At 46.7% G+C, this 18,522-nt stretch overlaps 1 protein-coding gene across 1 annotated transcript in view; it reads right to left on the bottom strand.

Annotated features, from left to right (window-relative positions):
- Nucleotides 1-16,172, bottom strand: part of LOC129601233 (caldesmon-like) — a 40,994-nt gene extending 24,822 nt beyond the window's left edge. Inside the window, exon 1 of the mRNA XM_055499987.1 lies at nt 15,843-16,172. The gene's annotated coding sequence lies outside the window, so the exon portion shown is untranslated. The remainder of the gene's footprint in view (nt 1-15,842) is intronic.
- Between the last annotated feature and the right edge of the window lie 2,350 nt (nt 16,173-18,522).

The following is an 18,522-nucleotide window of genomic DNA, read 5'->3' on the forward strand; positions in this document are numbered from 1 at the left end:
CTCATTTCATTCAACTGTCTGTGGCCATCTTCGCGAACCTCCTGGATGGTGAATCTTCCGAGCTCTGTGTACTGGCGAATGGGACGTGGAGGTTTGGAGCTGGATTTCCTGCTTGTTGTGCACGATGTGATCTGGGAATATTAATTCAACGCTTTGCGTTTCGACCGCTAACCAGTGACCTAGTTTGTGTAACATGTGGGGAGTCTGTCTTTTAGACTGCTGCTTATCTCGTTTGCCATGTTTTCAGGATTGGTAGATTTGCTGTGTGCGCATTTTTTGTTCAAAACCTGTATTCCATGTGGTTAATCATTAAAAGTTCACAACATAAGCCAGCTAGCACAACTATGGTAACTTCTTTATGAGCGAGATTCATATAGGAATAAGCCCACAAAACTACTACAATTCAAGTCAAAAAAAATGTCAAGATATTTGGAATCTGTTTTCGTGTGCCAATCGTGGGATGATGTCATTGTTTTTGATGGTGATAAGCGCAAATTAACGTGTACTCCAATGCCGGACCCGCGGGCTGCAGATAAATCTTTCCATGAGCAGGATGTATCTTTGACGATTTCAAAGCGTGGGCTACTCCGCTGGTTAAGGATTATAAATTTAAGCGGGTGGAAATCCAAATTCGACCTTCTGGATGGCACGGAAATTGAAATTTTTAATGATAGTGAAACCGCTGTTGTGACCAGGAAGGACGTTTGCATCCGGATTGATGAGAAAGATTTGGAACTGATTGCTTTTCGCATCATGGGTTCCGCATGGGGACAAAGTTTGCCGTTAGATGCTGAACCAGAAGACTGGGATCTCTTTGTTTTGCTGATTTTTGTTTTGTTTGCCATTATTAAACTGTTACATTTTGTGTTTTTTAGACTACTCTTTGCAGAGCTTGTATGCAATGTTTGGTATTTTTTAGATTAGCACATTTGAATAAACCAACATTTTGCTGTTATTTCTCTAATTAAAATCAGTACACCAGTGTAAAAAAATATCCGCTTTGATCTACACCTATCGTAAATTCTTTCGTCTTTGAAATTGAATAGATTGAATACAACTAACATTGAAGAAATACCTTTAACATCTTAAAAAAACCCATGCGAATATCCATGATTGTTTTACTTCTTCGGCTGGACAAATAAATTAGCTGGGTAAATTAAATTTTAACCAAGATAAATAAAATAAATTTTAGGAAAATTAAATTAACAGAGGTTCGTGTTTAAAAATCTAACAAGATTTCACAATTTAACTCAAATTCCAGGGAAAATAGTTTTTTAATTGCAACACTAGAAAGGTTGTTAAAATTTTTTTTGCAATGCCGCAGTGTTAGCTTGTGATGGTCCTCTTGAATGAATGTGATGGAGTGATCCTTGTTTCAACTGTTTTCTGTGCACATCAGCAGAAATTCGAAAGAAGTCATTAATTTTTGTGACTTTTCTAATCATACGTAAAACTTGATGATTTTTTGACAGCAGTCAGGTTTACACGTGTGCGTGATACTCACATTATGATGATGAAACCTGATTTACAGGTTTATATGTTTGCTGCAACCATTTAAGATTCCTGGAATTCCACGATACGCCGGCTGTTAAACGGTTCTGCATCACAAAGGAGCCGCTATTATTGACACAGCCAATCACTGACGACAAAGAGGCGCGCTCCTGCGGTCAGTAGATGCTGCTCTGCAGCACAATTAGTCGTATTCACCAAGCGAGTCCACACGCCCACACTCATTTCGTGCACATCGTAGCGCACAAATGTGACCACTTAGAAATTTTACTCTATTATTTGATGGTTGCTAACGGGGGTACGAACTAGCACTGAGACAATTTTGAATAACAGCTGGCGCAGTATTCCATGTAAATGCTTGATTTTCTCCTTTTATTAACCTGTCAATAAAATATTCGGGTTACAATTAACAATTAACAATTTACAATTAACAAAACAGTGGGACCCAGCACAGTCTGCTGGGTCCCTCTGTTTAAGCCCGACCGGCCGAAGGACCCCGGTGGCACACCAGTCCCATAACTTGGACCTCGGCGCCCAATAGGCTCCCAGCCACTTAACCTAGCCTGGACTTCTGCGGCCAAGGAAGCCTTAACTCCTCTACTGGAGCCCAGGTGATAACCCACTTTCACGGGATTCGTCGCAGGAATAGCGGCCGGACAAGCACAACTGCGCACAACACAGTTGTCCTTGTTCAGGCCCCTCCGGCAGAAGGACCTCGGTGGAATAGCGGTTCCGTAACTTGGACCGTTAGAGCCCAATAGGCTCTGCCCACCGACCGAATGTGGACCGCGCTGGCCTGGAAGCAGAATCTCCTGACCACTCGTTCCACGCGACTCAATCCCCGGACTTCAAACCAAAGAGAATTCCGCTAACATGGTGTAGAAGACGTCACTGTCGCCTTCTCCACCGTGTTTGCCAATGCACCCATGGATAACCCGGGACTTGGAGCATTAGCTGGCTGTACTTTAAAACCAGCGACCGGCCCAATAGGTCCTTGCGAGAGATGCAGACTCCACCCGGGATCCCTCCTACGAAAAGCGACGAACCATTGTGGAGGAGGATAACCCGCTCCGCTCCAATGGCTCGTCTCTCCGGCAAAAGGACTCCGGACCTTGGAAGATGACCATCACGCAGATCGCGCCAACCACGATCTCTACCAGTACAGACAGTGGTACCAGTAGAGGCCCAATAGCCCTCCAGCCCAGAGAAACCCCCTTCGGAACGGATGGATCGGGACATTAGGGCGCACCGGTACCGTTTCCCCAATCCGAGAGATAGGAGCCCCGATATCGGTGCCCGACATGACCATTCAGCCGGGAACCGGACCATGGTCATCTCACGGAACGTGCTAAAACATTAGGGATCACTCGTATCCTTACCCGACCTCAACGAAGATCGAGTAATGATACTCGTGACCGGCATGACGGCATGCCCCGACGGAAGCCATGAACGGATTCCGATAACTACGGCAAACAGGCCCAATAGGCCTTTGCTGTGTCGATGAACCACTCCTGGAATGTATCGGACGTAAAAGCGGCGCGCCAGCGGTTCGGTGTAGAGAACCCACAACGTACGGCTTGCGGGCCACTTCGACGAAAAATTCCGGAGAAATGAAATGGAAAGAGCCCAATAGGCTCCACCCCACCCTCCGGAAGGATGTACCAGGACATCAGGGTACGCGGACGAATGCGTGTTAGCGAGACCAGTTAACGTGCATTCCTCCGCGTCCGACATGACTGCACGCCCGGAAGGAGGGTACGGGTGCCAGCTGAACCTGGTGGATTGCCCGGATAGGATCCAGAACGGACCTCCCGTGGAGAATCCCACCGTACGAACCGGCCAGAACGGATGTGTTCCCCGATGACCAAGACAGGATGCTTCGATACCGGCATCCCGGGTGTTCGGCCTAAGTAGAAGCACGGGTCGGCCGAAGGACGGACCGGAATGGACTCCGTCTTTACAACCCTAGAGCGCCTACCTCACGGTTAAGACCCAATTAGGTCTAATACAGCCGTAGGAAAGCCTCTCTTTGCATGCTTTTTGCTAGTCGCCTGGTAAATATCCCCGGCACTACCGACCACAGGGGGACGGACTCCCACCAGAGCATGTTGGGCCAGTTTCGGCTGGTTCCCAATAGGAACCTCCGGACTTTCACGGCCCAGAGGCTAATCATCAAACCCGCAGGGCTCAGGCCCTGCCCAGAAACTTAACATCCCGGCAACAACCCTACCCTCAGCGCCCAATAGGTGCTAGAGGACTACTTAAAGGGTTTTGCCCGGATGGATCATCCATCAGACCGACAACCATGTCTTGCTTCGGACTTAGAATCATCACCCGAGGCTGCCAACGGACTTAAACTTTTTAACCGAGGCTACTCTCGGATTTGACCCCCTGAACCTTGGGTTTGACGTTAGAATCCGTCATCAACCCTTCCAGCGTTGCCCAATAGGCGACAGCGGACCATTACAGGGTTTTTGCCCGGACATAACCTTCAACCGACCCACTAACCAAGACTTTACCACAGCGGCCGAAGATTCCATCGGACTCTACCTCAGCAACCGAGGCTGCGATTGGATTTAAATTTTCTGACCGAGGCTAACCCTCATATGCCGAGGTTACCCCGGATCAGACCCTTCAGAGCCCGACATTAACCGGCCCAATAGGCGACAGGACACGAAGTCATGGTTTTTGTCCGGACGAAACCCTGGAAACCGGTACTTTACCGGATGATCCCCTCATTAGAAGGCCCAATAGGCCTTATTCCTAACCCAGGGAAGATGCCTTATGTCTTTCGCGGATCGCGACGTTGCCTCTCCATTAACCCCACCGCACGAATCCCGGCAACGGAGGTTCCATTCAACTTTAACCGGACGATCCCCGGTCGGAATGTGAGTTTCATGCCCGTTTCTCACCCGGCTTATGGATATCTATGTCTAACCTGAAGTCATTCGGTCGGAAGTAAGTTTCGCGCCCGTTTCTTACCCGACCTCCGTGAAGCGAACCGGTACCATCGGGTATCCCGAGAACCGATGCCTCGGACCCGGATGACCGGACATCCAGTGGACTGGAGCCCCCGTGCGCGGATTAGCTCTAGTCGGAATGAGCACCCGGACTAAATTCCCGGACCAAAGACTTTGAAATTACTTTTTTTTACTCGGAATGATGTTCTCATTTTATTAGATCTGTAGCAGATCTCTTTTATTAACCTGCTCACCAGGAATTGTGATGTTTTTACTTTAACGAGAGAGAGAGGGAGAGAATTGATTAACACTATTTTTTTACTTTTCGCCGTTACGGACCACCATCAACAGAAGCCTATACCGGTCCAACTACAACACCGACCGACCTTCGGATTTCTCCCGTGAGTTGTCCCGCCACCACGGGTCCGGAGGAGAACGCGGTACCGGAGAGACCCACACCGGACACCCGAAGGCGATGCCACCGACCCCAATAGGGTCATGTGCGGAGCTAGCACTGGGACGGTAGAAGGGCGGTCCTTCGCAGGGGCTCGGACTCCCGCCCAGAGGCATGTTGGGCCAGTCGCTATGGCGGCCTACGAGTATGGCATCCAGCGACAGTCCCGCTTCCGGTGCATGGCTCAGTGGTGCACAATATCGCACACACTTACGCCTGCGCCCACTCGCATAGCCGACGCCGAATCACTGGCCTCGACTCCGCCTAGCCACTGCTACGGCTTTACGTCTCGGCCAATCAGCGTTCGCCATTCGCTCGTGTTGGATCTGCCCAGTGCCGCATTATGATTTTCTATGTTACGGCTCGATATGCCGCTTGTTCATGATTCAGTAATCATTCATACGCTGTGCTGTACACTAGTCTAAAGCTAGATCAGGAGTGATCCGGAAAGATAGATTGCTGAAAGTATTGCGAACAGCGAAATAACGCGCGAAGTCCGCTCAGCTACTTGCTAACTTTATGACTGACGATGCATGAAAACTCGAGACTGGCGGACTGGGCTCATATCCGCATTCACATCCGCATTCGCCACGTGGCGACTGACTGCGAGAGAGAGACGGCTCTAAAGCCGAGAACAATGGCCAGCGAGAGACAGCACAGACAGGAATCCGTGACGCAGCTGCAACCGCACAGGTGTACGAAGTACATCTACCGCTCACATGCCTCTGGGTGGGATGCCGAGCTCCGTTCGAGGCCCGACATCCTCCGAATCCACGAAAAGACGATAGTCGAAGTCGCTGGCTGTCTGTGTGCTCTGCTGCTAGTAAAAAAATCATCAGAATCTCTTATTCCATTTATCACATCAATTCCATAAAGTACAACTCCATATAACACAATGTGAGTAAAAAGATCCTCTCTATAAAAATGCTATTGAGACAAATACTACCCGAAAACGCAACCCTTTCTTTTCGCTTTCGTAAGTACCTTATCCATGCGCAGTTGAAATGTTGCTGGTCCGTTACAGACTCCAAATGGCATTTTTTTAAACCGGTACATTCCGTCTTGCGTGACAAAGGTCGTCTTATTGATTGACGCTGGGTCCATTGCGATCTGCGAGAATCCACTTTGCAAGTCCATTTTTCCATAATATTTGTTGCCTGCTCACGCGTCGAGCAACTCATCTTGGTTCGGTTAAGGATAGTTATTCTTTCTCGTTAGCTTGTTGAGCATGATGTAGTTGACGCAAAATCTTGTTCCCATTGTTCCGTCGCCGTTCTTCTTTACTGCCAGCACGACTGGAAAACTCCACTCGGCGTCCGACGGTTCAATTACATCTTGTGCCAACATTTCTTCGATGTGCTTCGTTATGAACTCACGACCTGTCCAACTCGTTCTGGCCGGGTTACATTTAACTGGTTTCGCATCCCCTGTGTCAATTACGTGAGCGATCCCTGTCACATCTCCATAGGGTTTCTTTGATGTCGGTGAGACTTTCCAGAATTCCCAGAACGCGTTATACACGTCGTTCTTCTGTTCTTGGGTAAGGTCGTGGTCCTAATTTCAGGTTTTTAGTTATCTTTGTCAATTCGGCCTTTGTCGTGTCATCCACCTCGGGGTCATCAAGCACGTTCTTTACTGTGCCAGCATTGACCTTTCATTTTCCATGTGTTCGTAAGGTTCCACGTAGCCGAGGAGCTGATTCTTCTTCACTATCAGTCTCTTACTACTATGATTCGCAATGGCGATTTCGAAATGTTTCCCTCTGTGTTCCGTCACTCCTGCCAGCGGTTGCACATCGTTCTCAACTTGTAGAACTGGTGTAAACATCAACTTCGTTTGAGCTGGTGCGTATTTTCCCATCTTGACCTTTACACGTGTACAGTTTGACGGTTTCAGTCTAATTCGTTGGTCACTATAGACTCTAATCACGTCAATTGACAATCTTGCTCGTTGCACTTTTATTCTCCTGACTGTTATCTCCTGTTCTTTTTCTTCATCAACTTCGTCATCTTCATCCAAGTCCAATAAGTCCTCTTGTTCCGAAAGGTCGCTTACGCCTGAATCTTCCGAAGTCGTTGAGTTACCACTTGAACTCGTCCATTCTGAGTCCGAGTTACTGCTCTCGTATTCTTGTGCAGTAGCTTGACCTTTGTCAGCCTTTTCAAGTGGACGTTTGTCAACTCCTTCGCCCTCAGATGAAAGGTCACTTTCATTTTCTCGCGAATCGCTAAGTTTTTTCGCTTTCGGAATTTCGAGCAGAGGTTTGCCCGTTTCCTTTGTCTTCCGTCCATTTCGTGCGGCGATTCTCGGGTAACTCCTTGCTACCCGTATTCTCGTTGATGACCTTTCTGTCTGATCAGAGTTTGACCTTTCTCCGTTACAATTTGACTTTTCCAACTCGTCAATTTCTTCGAGGCTCAATAGTGACCTTTTAGTCCCTTCAATCGGTGGCTGTTCTTCATTGTTATCGGGTGACCTTTCGTCAGCTCTTGCCTCTGTTACTGGAATTTGCTGCTACTTCGATATCCTTTCCACTTCCTCTTTAAATTTTCTCCACATCTCTCCTCTGTCTGTTAACATCTGTGCGATATTAAAAGCTAATGTGTGCGATTCTTCTGTTTCATTCGATCCTCCTTCAGCTTTTTCCTTTAGCGTTTCTTCCTTCTCTGTTTCCTTTGTGATTTCTTCACTAACTTTATCCTTTTGGACCGTTTCATAACCTTTAGGTCGTTTGGGGCCGACGAAGACGCAATTTGCCATCAGCTCTTCGGTGACCCAGTCGTCACTCGGAATCGTTTCGTACATGCACCACGTATCACCACCTCGTTCTGGGTATTCCACTCCATCTGGGTCTGGTGCAAAGGTCACCCTTTTCTTTTCCATCAACCCCGGTAACCTTCTTTTCCGGGTTACTTGTAATTCCCGCATCTTCTTTACGTCGAATATTGGAATCTCCGCTTCGAATTTCTTCCAATATTTGTCAAATACGTCCCAGTCATCCTCTTTTAACGCTTTACAGAACACTTCCACTGACTCGTATACCGGTGTACCGAGTCCTGTTGGGAATATAACTGTTCTCCCTTGACCTTTGTACATATGATTAACGCGGAAGTCCCAAAACAGTTCTATTCTCGCTTCTTCCCACAACTGTACTTCTTCATTCATTTCGTCTATCTCTTTCAAGTTTTCGTTTCGTTAAATGGAATACTGGGTCAAGAGGATCTTGAATTCCCTTTTCCGCACGTTGTTGCCAGTGGTTCAGCCATTTCCCTCTTCCAGTAATGAAGTTTTTCACGCATGACGACCAAGTCCGATATCTACTCCAATGATACCGTTCAATGTGCGGTTTCCACATTTCGTTTGTCCGCATGATACTTTTCGATTTCTTTTTAACTTGACCTTTAAGGTCTGCCAATGCGGCGTTACATCTCGGCCATTCTGAAAGGTCATCTTGGGAGGCCTCTTGGCAACATTCAGTGCATTCCCATTGTGGTTGCACTCTGCGCGGATCCTCGTAGTAACCGTGGTGACAACTCCCGAATCGTTCTTCTAGAGTTAGTGACCTCGTTTGCGGATCGACATCTTTATTCCCTTGTGTTGTGGCTCCTTGCTCGCGTTCAACTTGGATTACACTTGCTTCACTAGAGGATAATTCGATAACCTCCGGTTCTTTATCCACCTGGTGACCTTTCAAATGTTCAATTGCTTTGTGGCGGATTTCACTCGCGAACATCTGTTCCTCTTCAACTATTCGTTTTAACATCTGTCGTGACCTTTCACTCTTTTTATCATTCCAAACTTTAGCCGTCTTTATTCCCAGTGCCTCTGGTACTGGGATAACTTTTTCCTCATTTCCCTTTTCATTTGTCGTTTTCGGTGCCTCTGGTACCGGGATAATTTCTTCTTGCTGCAATTTCATTTTTTTCTGCTGCACTTGTGTCATTCCCGGTGCCTCTGGTACTGGGATGACCTTTTCTCTTCCCTTTTGTGTCGGCAGTGACCGGTTTAATGTATTTTCAATTTCCTGCTGAATCACTTTCATTTGTTCGAATACTGACAATTCTTTTTGTACCATCTTTTTAATTTCTTTTCCCGGTGCCTCTGGTACTGGGATTAGCGTTTTATTAGCAGTTTGAGCATTTCCCGTCTGTTTTACAAGTTCGTGACCTTTCCGGCTTGAATTTTGGCAACTGGTTTCGGGTCATCTTTTTTTTCTTCTTCACCTTCGTTATCCATCAGTATGAACTTCTTCTCTAAAAAGTCAAATCCCAGTAGCACCTGTACGTCGTCGCACTTCGGTCGAACGTAAAAGGAATGTTCGCTAGTCTTTTTCCTTAAGGTCACTGGTGCTACACAGTAATGTGTCAGCATGAACCCTGACTTTCCACTGATTCCATTAATCTTTACCAATCTGTCAGGTGGCAATGGAAGCATATGAAGTCCATTTTTCTCGCAAAATGGTTTGCTGATCAGCGACGTCTCAGCGCTGGTGTCCAACATTGCGTTGACCTTTATGTCTCCCACTTTCACTTCATGTGTATACGCTTCAATTCTCTTGGGCAATTTCCCGTTTTGAATCTTCAAGGTGTGAATCTTACATTTCACAGGGATTAGCGATACAGGTCCCGGATCCATATCAGGAAGCACTTGCCTTTTCGTTAAAGTGCTGTGACCTTTCAGTATCTCGCTCAATTTGTCAATCCTGTGTGGCACATCAGTTCGGACGTCGTAAAATTCTCGAATCTTTCCATTCGTTCCTTTTAGAGCCGCTTCATCTACGGTGACCTTTTCAACAGTATGCACTTGCTCGTTCGTTTTAGTGCTGGTCGCATGACCTTTAGTCACCTCACTTATCGTCCGATACAACACTTCCTCTTTCCGATTAACTTTCTGTTTATCCTGCAATTTCTCCATGACTTCCTTTGTTATCTGCTTCCATGATCTCATCTGGTGACCTTTCATATGTAACCATATCATATCCCTTTTGGGTCATCCATTCGATCACCTTCGCTGATACTTCATTATTCGTTTTCGTCGGATCAATTTGCGAAGACGGGCTGTTCGGGCTGGTGACTTGTCATTGGCATCTCTTTGCAGTGCTTGTGTTAAGTCCCGTGACCTTTCAACTGCGCTACTCTGTTGCGTTTGCGCCATCTCTTTTGACCGTCCTTTTTGTTCATTTTGCGCTAAGTCCTGTGACCTTTCATTGCGCTTCATGATAAATCTACCATTTGGCGACTTTTGTGTGGGAACCTTCTCTCCATAATTTAACGGTTTGTTCTCTGGCGGTGCATTTCGTGGATCCTTCAAGTCAGCGAGTGTCTTCGTATATTCAGCCGCGTCAAATACTGGAACTGGGTTCGATGACCTTTGCGCTGGTTTTCCGGTAACCAACTCTTCTAATCGTTTCCTCTCATGTTGCGTTCGCAGGTCTTGCATATCCCAGTAATCATCTTGTGACATTCTCGCTTTCTGCTTCGCTTTTGGCGTTACGGGTATCCACATCCCGTGATTCCCCTTTGGTCTGTAAGCCACTTTCTGCCACATTTCCTTCTGTTGCAGCGTTACTGCATCCACAAGTGAGTCACCGGAGTTCTGTTGTGCCGGTTCGCTATTCTTTTGCTGCGCTGTTCGTAGTGTCAAGTCAGTTTCTTGACCTTTTCACACGACGTTTTCGCCGTGACCTTTAGCGTTTGCACTCGCTCCTTGACCTTTCACTTGAACTTTTCCCATGGAAGGTGACCTTTCATTCTCTTTCGCAGTGTTATTCTGCGCCGCTTTATGCTGTGCTCGTTGCTCCATTATTGTCTCATAATTCTCTTGGATGTATTTTCGAAATTTCGAATGGTGCTCTTCATCCACTTCTACTGGTTCGCAGCTGCATCTTGTCTTTTGACATTTTCGCTCGCAGTACCATTCTGCGGTGATGACCTTTGTGTCAGCAGCGCCTGTTGAATCTTCGCATTTCGTTGTGCGCGTCGTTGCGCTAACACTTCTTCGCTGCAACACGGTGACCTTTCATTTGGCAGCACTTTTTGCAGTGTCGCGCTACCGTCACGACAATTTCCACTCGCAGTACCATTCTGCGGTGACCTTTGATTTTGCTGCTGTGACGGTATCCTTATAACCGCTCCGTTTTCTTTTTGCGCTGACGGTATTCATATAACCGTCTCCCTTTGCTGTGTTGACGGCATCCTTATAGCCGTTTCGTTTTGCTGTGGCGGCATCCATTTAGCCGTTCCGTTTTCTTTTTGCGTTGACGGCATCCATATAGCCGTTTCTTTTTGCTGTAACGGCATCCTTATAGCCGTTGATTTCGCTACGTTCACTGCAGTACCATTCTGCAGTGGTGACCTTTCCGTTCCCCCTTTATCCGATGGTTTAGGGTCGGGGCGATCAGTAGGCTCACCGGTGCCTACTGATCTTGCCCGTTTCCCTGAACCGGCGCCCCGCCTTGTTGCGCGCCTTGCACATTTCCTTGTTGCTGTCCAATATCGTTTGCCGGGTTAGGGTTCTGTCCGCCGCCATAATTGTATTGGCAACCACCTTGTTGGTAGTTTCCTTGGCCACCTCCATTTCCGCCACCTTGGTTATTGCCGTAATTCCCGCGGCCAAAGCCTCTGCCCCTTCCTCTGAAGCCGCCGCGGCTGTAGCCACCACGGCCGTAGCCGCCGTTGTTTTGGCCACCGCCATTTCTATTTCCATAATTCCCATTTCCGTTGCCCTGTTGATTCTGGAAGCTCGCTTTCACCTGATACCATTGTGTAATCAGGTCATATCCATTTGCGCCAACGCCAACCGCCCAGGTTGCGCAACCGTTGCCACTCTCTGAAGGCAAAGAAATTCGGATTCTGGTCCGGCGGTGTGGTGGCAAACTTGCATCCCTGTGTATGATGGTTGCCATACATACAATATTGGCACATCTGCACGAAGTTTGCCACCCACCCATCGATCAGCTGAAACTTATATTCCGTTCGTGACCCTTGTTGGTTCTGTTGGTAGTTCTGGTTCCCTCTGTTTGGCTGGAAATAGCCTTGACCTTGACCTTGATTCTGGAAGTTTCCCTGACGTCCATTTCAATTTCCATTTTCATTCCCGTTTCCGCCGAAATTACCGTTTGCCATCCCTTGTTGTGGCACTCCCACATTCGGTGGGGCCACATTCTGGGGTACTGGTCTCACTTGAGCCGCCGCTTGTATCGCCGCCACCATCGCGTATGTTATCGGTTGTCCCGTCTGGCTGTCGATAAAGGTCACCTTTTCTGTGACCTCTTTGACCGGAGTCTCCACGCGGTATTCGACCAGCTGCTGAATTGGTGCAGCGGCCATCCTCTGTTGCGGCACATTTTCGACTTGGCCTGAACGAATCGTCAGATAATCTTGGTTACGTTGACGTTTTGCTGCCTTGTACTTTTCTTCCCCCGCTGACCAGTGTCGGAAAAAGTCTTTGATATCGGTTAGCGTTCCACCTTGTCGTGCTTTCAATGCCTTGTAAAGGTCATTGTCCACTCTGCATCCTTCGATCAGGAAACCAACTGCTTGTTTTTCAGTAATGATTCGTTTTGCCTTGTATCTCATCATCGCTTGATAAAACTGGTCAAGCGATTCTTTTCCGAGTTCGAATTTCCTTGCGTATGCCTGACGTACGCCTAAGACTTCTTCGTCTCGGTCACCGTATTCATCTTTGAATTTGTCCATCCACTCTGTCACCGAATATTCGACCCCATCCTCTAGTTCGATGTCCTTTTCATCTTCGAACCAGGTTTTAGCCGGTCCTTTCACCGCACTGGCTATCTCAATCATAATCTATTCGTCAGTGAGCTGGTAGGTTCTTTGGGTATCTTTTACCAAGCATGTCCAACCGTTCACGGTGTCACGACTTCCGTCAAAGGTCATCAGCGTCGTTTTTCGAGCCATGGAGTTGAGTGCCTTTGTCAGTTCTTTTGCCGACTTCCGATTGTCCTCTTCGTCTTCGTCACTGCTCTCGTCATCATTTTAATTTCGCTTTGCTTTTGCATACCGAGATTTCCTTATGCGTTCGTGCCGGCTAGATTGTTCGTCTCGTCGTCCTTCATCGATAAAGACATTTGTTTCAATATGTGGGGGAATATTTGAAGGGTCACCTCGACTCGTATGCGGAAAGCCACCTGACAACTGGTCTTTGTCTTCATCGTCTTTATCGCCATTTCGCTCCGTTTTGAGACTTCCTTTACCAGCGCCGGTGCCAGTACATAGCGGCATTTCAAAATGGAAGCTTTTGCCCGTTTCATGTGCCTTACTGTAACTGGGCGGAGGTGATTCCACTGTTGCTGTCCTAACTCCATATTGCAGGAGCTGTTCGTCCTTGTGTTTATTCGACATATTGAGGGCCTTATTCTCATCTTCAAGGCGTCTAATTTTCAGCTGGAAATCCTCTTTTTCAGTTTTCAAGTTCTGATTTTCCTCTTTGACCTTTAGCACGTGCTGGTGGAGTTGGAAGGTCTTCTCCTGAACGAATTTTTCAGTGTCGCTTTCCATCTTCTTGATGTGTTCCGCCAACTGGGTCACGTCTCCTTCGAGTTTCTGGTACTCTTCAGCAGCTGATTTCAACTGATTCTTAACTGCTGTGAGCTCATCGTCCCTTGCCATAACTGTAGTCGTCATCCCGTAGAGCTCAGTGGTCAGCTTTTCGTTTTCTTGTTTTTCTTGAGCGACAAGTTGTTGCCATTCCTTGTCCTTCCGTTCTAAAGCCGTGACCAATACATCCAATCGATGACCTTCAGCTTGCCACTTAAGACCTTCCTTAGTGACCTTTTCGATATCTTCTATTAGTTTGTCATTCTCTTGGGTGACCTTTTGAATTCCATCTTTCAGTCGTTCTCCCTCATTTCCCGCGAGATCTCTCACTTCTCTCATTACGCGAATTGCTTCATCTCTTTTCTGTTCCGCCTCTTCTGCCCGTTTCTGATGACCTTTAAGTTCATTGTGCAGGGCACTGATATTCTCTTCGCACAACTTCAGCTCACTCCTTAGCTTTGACATATCGGCTACTAATGTACTCAACTTTTGTGTAGCTGTGGAGAAGTTGACTGCATATTCGTCTCGTTTGGCCTCGGCTTCGGTGACCTTTTGTTTCAGCGAATCGCATTCGTCCTTCAGTTCGGCTAAGTGTCGTGACCTTTCAGCTGACTCCTCGGACATGCTCTCGTTGAGGTCACTGACTGCGAGATGACCTTTAATTTCTCTGTCGTCTACTCTTTTCAAAAAATCTTCTGCGAGTTCTTTTTGTCGCTCGTATTTGATTTTCCATTCATCCGCTGCGCTCTCCAAGTCACCTTGTTGCTGTTCCAATTCGTATATGCGTGTTTCAAGTGTCACCAGTCTGTCGCAATATTCCTGTTTTCTCTTGACTGCCTGACGTTCCTTGGCGTCGAGTTCGCCTTCCAGATCCTTAACACGACTCTTCAATGTGGATGTTGGGCTGTTCGGTGACGGTGATCGTACATTGATGACCTTTCCAGTTTGTGTCCGCTCAATAAGGTGCTCGGGTATGTCCTTGAATGGTGTCATCCCTTCAGCACGGTCAGCTTCTCTCATCGCAGTTTGGAAAGACGTATTCATCGTTGTTTCATCGTCCGTGAAGTACAATTCGTTTGATTCATCTGATACCATTGGAGCTGCCCAAAGGTCATCGCCTACGGTCTTGTCATTCATTGAAAGGTCATCCAATCCAAGCTCATTCAGTTCCTCCTTGGTGACCTTTGTATTTCCAACTCCCCTTTGAGCCAGGTTCACATTTTTATCCTGCTGAGTTATTTCAGCAGTGGTAATACCCGAACTGTGATGTTCCAACTGCCTCCGTTCCTTCTTCCTTGGGTTTCCCTCTTCGGTGACCTTTGCTTGGTACACCGGTTCACCTCCCGCCGCAGACGCGGGGTATGCTTCTGGTCGTCGCTGGAGCTTTCCTGGTTGGCGATCGCCTCGAGCGCCTTCTGATAAGTGCTATCAGAGCCTCGTGAATCCTTCTTCTCGAATGCCTTGGGCGCTCGAGTGTTCCGCTCATGTTCAACTGGACGCGAGTACGTGTGCAAATCTTTTTTGTACGGGTTCGGTGCGCTTTGCTGTGAACCACGGGAGCTTGTGCTTCCCTGGCTGCCAGTAGACGTCGGTTGCTCTTTGTCTTTGTCCATGTTGATCGGATAACTTGGACGCTCCTGCCAACTATTCTCACACACACGCTGTTGTATGGTTTATTCAATTGTCTTAAAGGTCACTTTCCGTTCGACGAAATTTTCTAAGTCCCTGTTAAAGGTCACTTTTTCGGTAAAAAGTTCGAGAGATTTGCCCTAAAGGTCACTCTTCGGACAAAACTTCGAAACCGCTTTTACAGTTCAGAATACATTTACAATGAAATTCTACAGCTGCTGATATCGCCGTACTATTAATCACTCAATTTCAACTTCATTAAAGGTCACCGTTGGTCAATTTCAGATCTTAAAGGTCACTCAAGAAGTCAATTTCAACTTTTCGGTAAGGTCACTTCCTAAAGTCACAGGTCATTTTCTGGTCTTAAAGGTCACTTTCCAACTCAACTCAACTCAACTCAAAAGGTTACTTTCCAGTTCAAATATCTCATCTCAATTCAGATTTCAGTTACAGATCAAGCTCAACGGAAAATCCCCATTTACGTTGTTTATTTCGTTCTGATTGGTTCGCTAGCTTAAAATATTCACTTCAAATTTCGACCAATCAAGGCTCAGATAACCGACCAAAAACGTTAAACCATTTAAAGTTTATATCTGCCTGACGTCGCGGTCAACGGCCAGACTTGCGCACCGTGTGCAAAACTCCGCCTACGTCTATGCTCAGCTCAGTACGGACCAATGAAAATTGCCAATTTTACCAGCTAACCAATCCCGTAATTAATAACGGTTTTTCTACCTGTTCACCGTCCGTTCCACGGGAAAGTGCTCCAAATGATCCAATTCCTTCTCCACACTCCGCTCCCGCGTTGCCGCTTTTCCGTAGCGGTTGTGCCGCACGCTTTTTGTCTGCTACCGTGCCGGCTGACTGCCGTAGCAACAGTAGTGGTGCTCTGCAACCAGTTTGGTGGAGTCTGATCTGCTTTCTCCGTGCGCCCCTTTCGGCGCTTCGGCGCTTGTGCCCCACGGCTTAGGATTCGCTGAATCCTTGCCGAGTAGCAGTGACACCAGTGTGGGTCTTCGCTGAAGACTCCCCACCGAGGAACACTGCCGACTGAACTCTTGCACTCTTTCACAGCTGAGGAACAGCAGAGGTCTTCGCTGAAGACACTATACCGAAAACCAAAGCTGGTAATCCGCGTTCGATGGGGGAATTGCACCGCTTGTGGTGTTGCGCTTTGCTGTCCGTGCAGACCTGTGCTTTACTGGTCGCGTCCAAATAACAGGCCAAATGTGCCTGACACAGATAACAGGCCAACTTTGCCCGACGAATCAAATCAAATCAATCCAAATCAAATCAGAGAACCGCTGTCGGCTCTGCTACCATCTAAAGCTAGATCAGGGAGTGATCCAGATACGGCGACCTAAACGGAATAGATCCCGTGGAGTGAGCAATGCTGAAAGTATTGCGAACAGCGAAATAACACGCGAAGTCCGCTCAGCTACTTGCTAACTTTATGACTGACGATGCATGAAAACTCGAGACTGGCGGACTGCGCTCATATCCGCATTCACATCCGCATTCGCCACGTGGCGACTGACTGCGAGAGAGAGACGGCTCTAACGCCGAGAACAATGGCCAGCGAGAGACAGCACAGACAGGAATCCGTGACGCAGCCGCAACCGCACAGGTGTACGAAGTACATCTACCGCTCACACTAGCATACGTGATATCGAGCCTTCATGTGCTTTGTGTTTTGGTTCTTGCATTTATGATTCCGCAATAAAGCCTTTGTTTTCACACTCGTGAGCCTTTGTTCGCCAGCTGTCACAGACTTCATTCAATTTTAGTAACAGTTACAGAATTTTGAAGCACGCTTGAGTATTTCTGGACTATTAACCGAAGGCGGAGTCACAGGCGACGCCGAGCTGCGGCGCGAGCGGAGCTCGCGGAGCAGCAAACAAGGCATCCAGTTTATGGATGATACATAAGAAAACATGAATAAGGCAATTCCCAGTGTCCGAAGTGGTCTTAAACTTCTACTGTACAGGGAGCGGGTACCTATAATCTATGTACAGTGTATGCGCAGAATATAATTAATCTGAAAATTTGAACTGGATACCACTTAAATTAGTGCTCACCGCTTAATATAGATTAAAAACTTTTAAGGACTTTCAGAATAATTCGATAGCAGGAAAAGACATAAAAGTTAGTACACCGATTACCATAGTGTTATGTTCTTTGGTATTGATTGTCAATAACTGTGATAGAGCAGTCAGTTGAAAATTGACAGCCTGTGATCTGTGGTAAAATTATCAAAAAATTGGATTTCTTCTACTTTTACATCAAAGGCATTCAAAACGCATATCTTTTGAGGCCTAACCTAAAAACCTTGCTGTGCAAGCAACTCTGAGTATTTAATCTAACGTGCAATTTGCATACTTCTTTGCAATTTACGGAAAACAGAGATTGATGCTGTTTCCGGTAGGCGCGATTCAAACATTACGTAATACGAAGGGGCGGGGATGGTTGGACTTTTTCCAACTTTTTTGTTACAAGGGAGAGGGGGCGGAAGGGTTTTCGTACGTGCACTTTGCAGCGGTTGCACGACACCATAAAAACAATAAAAAAATTCAATTTAAGTAAAACATTTTTGAAAATCACCTTTAATTTTTTCAGGGGCGGTTGGGCTTTGTGCTACGTTTACGGTAACCGGATCGTAATAATTCGGTCACTCTAGCGCTCTAGAACTCGGGAGTGAAGCTGAAAAATCGTGTGAAAAAATGTTACGTAAACTTGAGTCGCGCCGTAGTACAGCTATGGTACCGGGTAGATTAGCTTTTAGTGCAGTGTATGAGAATTGTTACTGTAATCTGTAGATTTAAACTGTAAACATAGTTTGAACCGAACATCATTCAATCCGAATTGAGCGCCAAATTTATTGTACAAATTAACCATAAAAGTACTTAGGAATACGCTCAAAAATAACATAAAAATTATAGTCCTTAAATCACGTAAGTAAGGTAAGTTATTTGCACAGTAGTTCATTCAATTTCTTCCGCGCAAATTGCGCGGGGTCTGCTAATCCTTCCTTTATAATAAAAGAATAAGAAGAGGTGTGGTCATCGTGTTTGCGCGTCCATCCCGAATGATACACTGGATCAATCCTCAAGATCCATATATTGTCCGATAGCTCAAACTCGGTAGGTTTTTACAAAATCTGTTTGATGCGGAAAAGCAAATTCATTTTCAAGAAAACTCTGGAAAACCTTACTATACAAAGTCTACGGAACACTGCAACAACCATCAGAAAATCTGCAAAAACGCCGAACCAGCTGTTGGTTAAAGTAACTGCCGCCTGTAGCCATATGATTAACTTTGTTTAAGTATTACCATATTTTTTTTATATTATCAAGCGAAGGCGGAGCCGCAGGCGACGCCGAGCTGCGGCGCGAGCGGAGCAGCAAGCTAGAAATCA

Source organism: Paramacrobiotus metropolitanus, unplaced genomic scaffold, assembly GCF_019649055.1.
Source record: "Paramacrobiotus metropolitanus isolate TYO unplaced genomic scaffold, Prichtersi_v1.0 Parri_scaffold0000221, whole genome shotgun sequence".
NCBI classification, from domain to species: domain Eukaryota; kingdom Metazoa; phylum Tardigrada; class Eutardigrada; order Parachela; family Macrobiotidae; genus Paramacrobiotus; species Paramacrobiotus metropolitanus.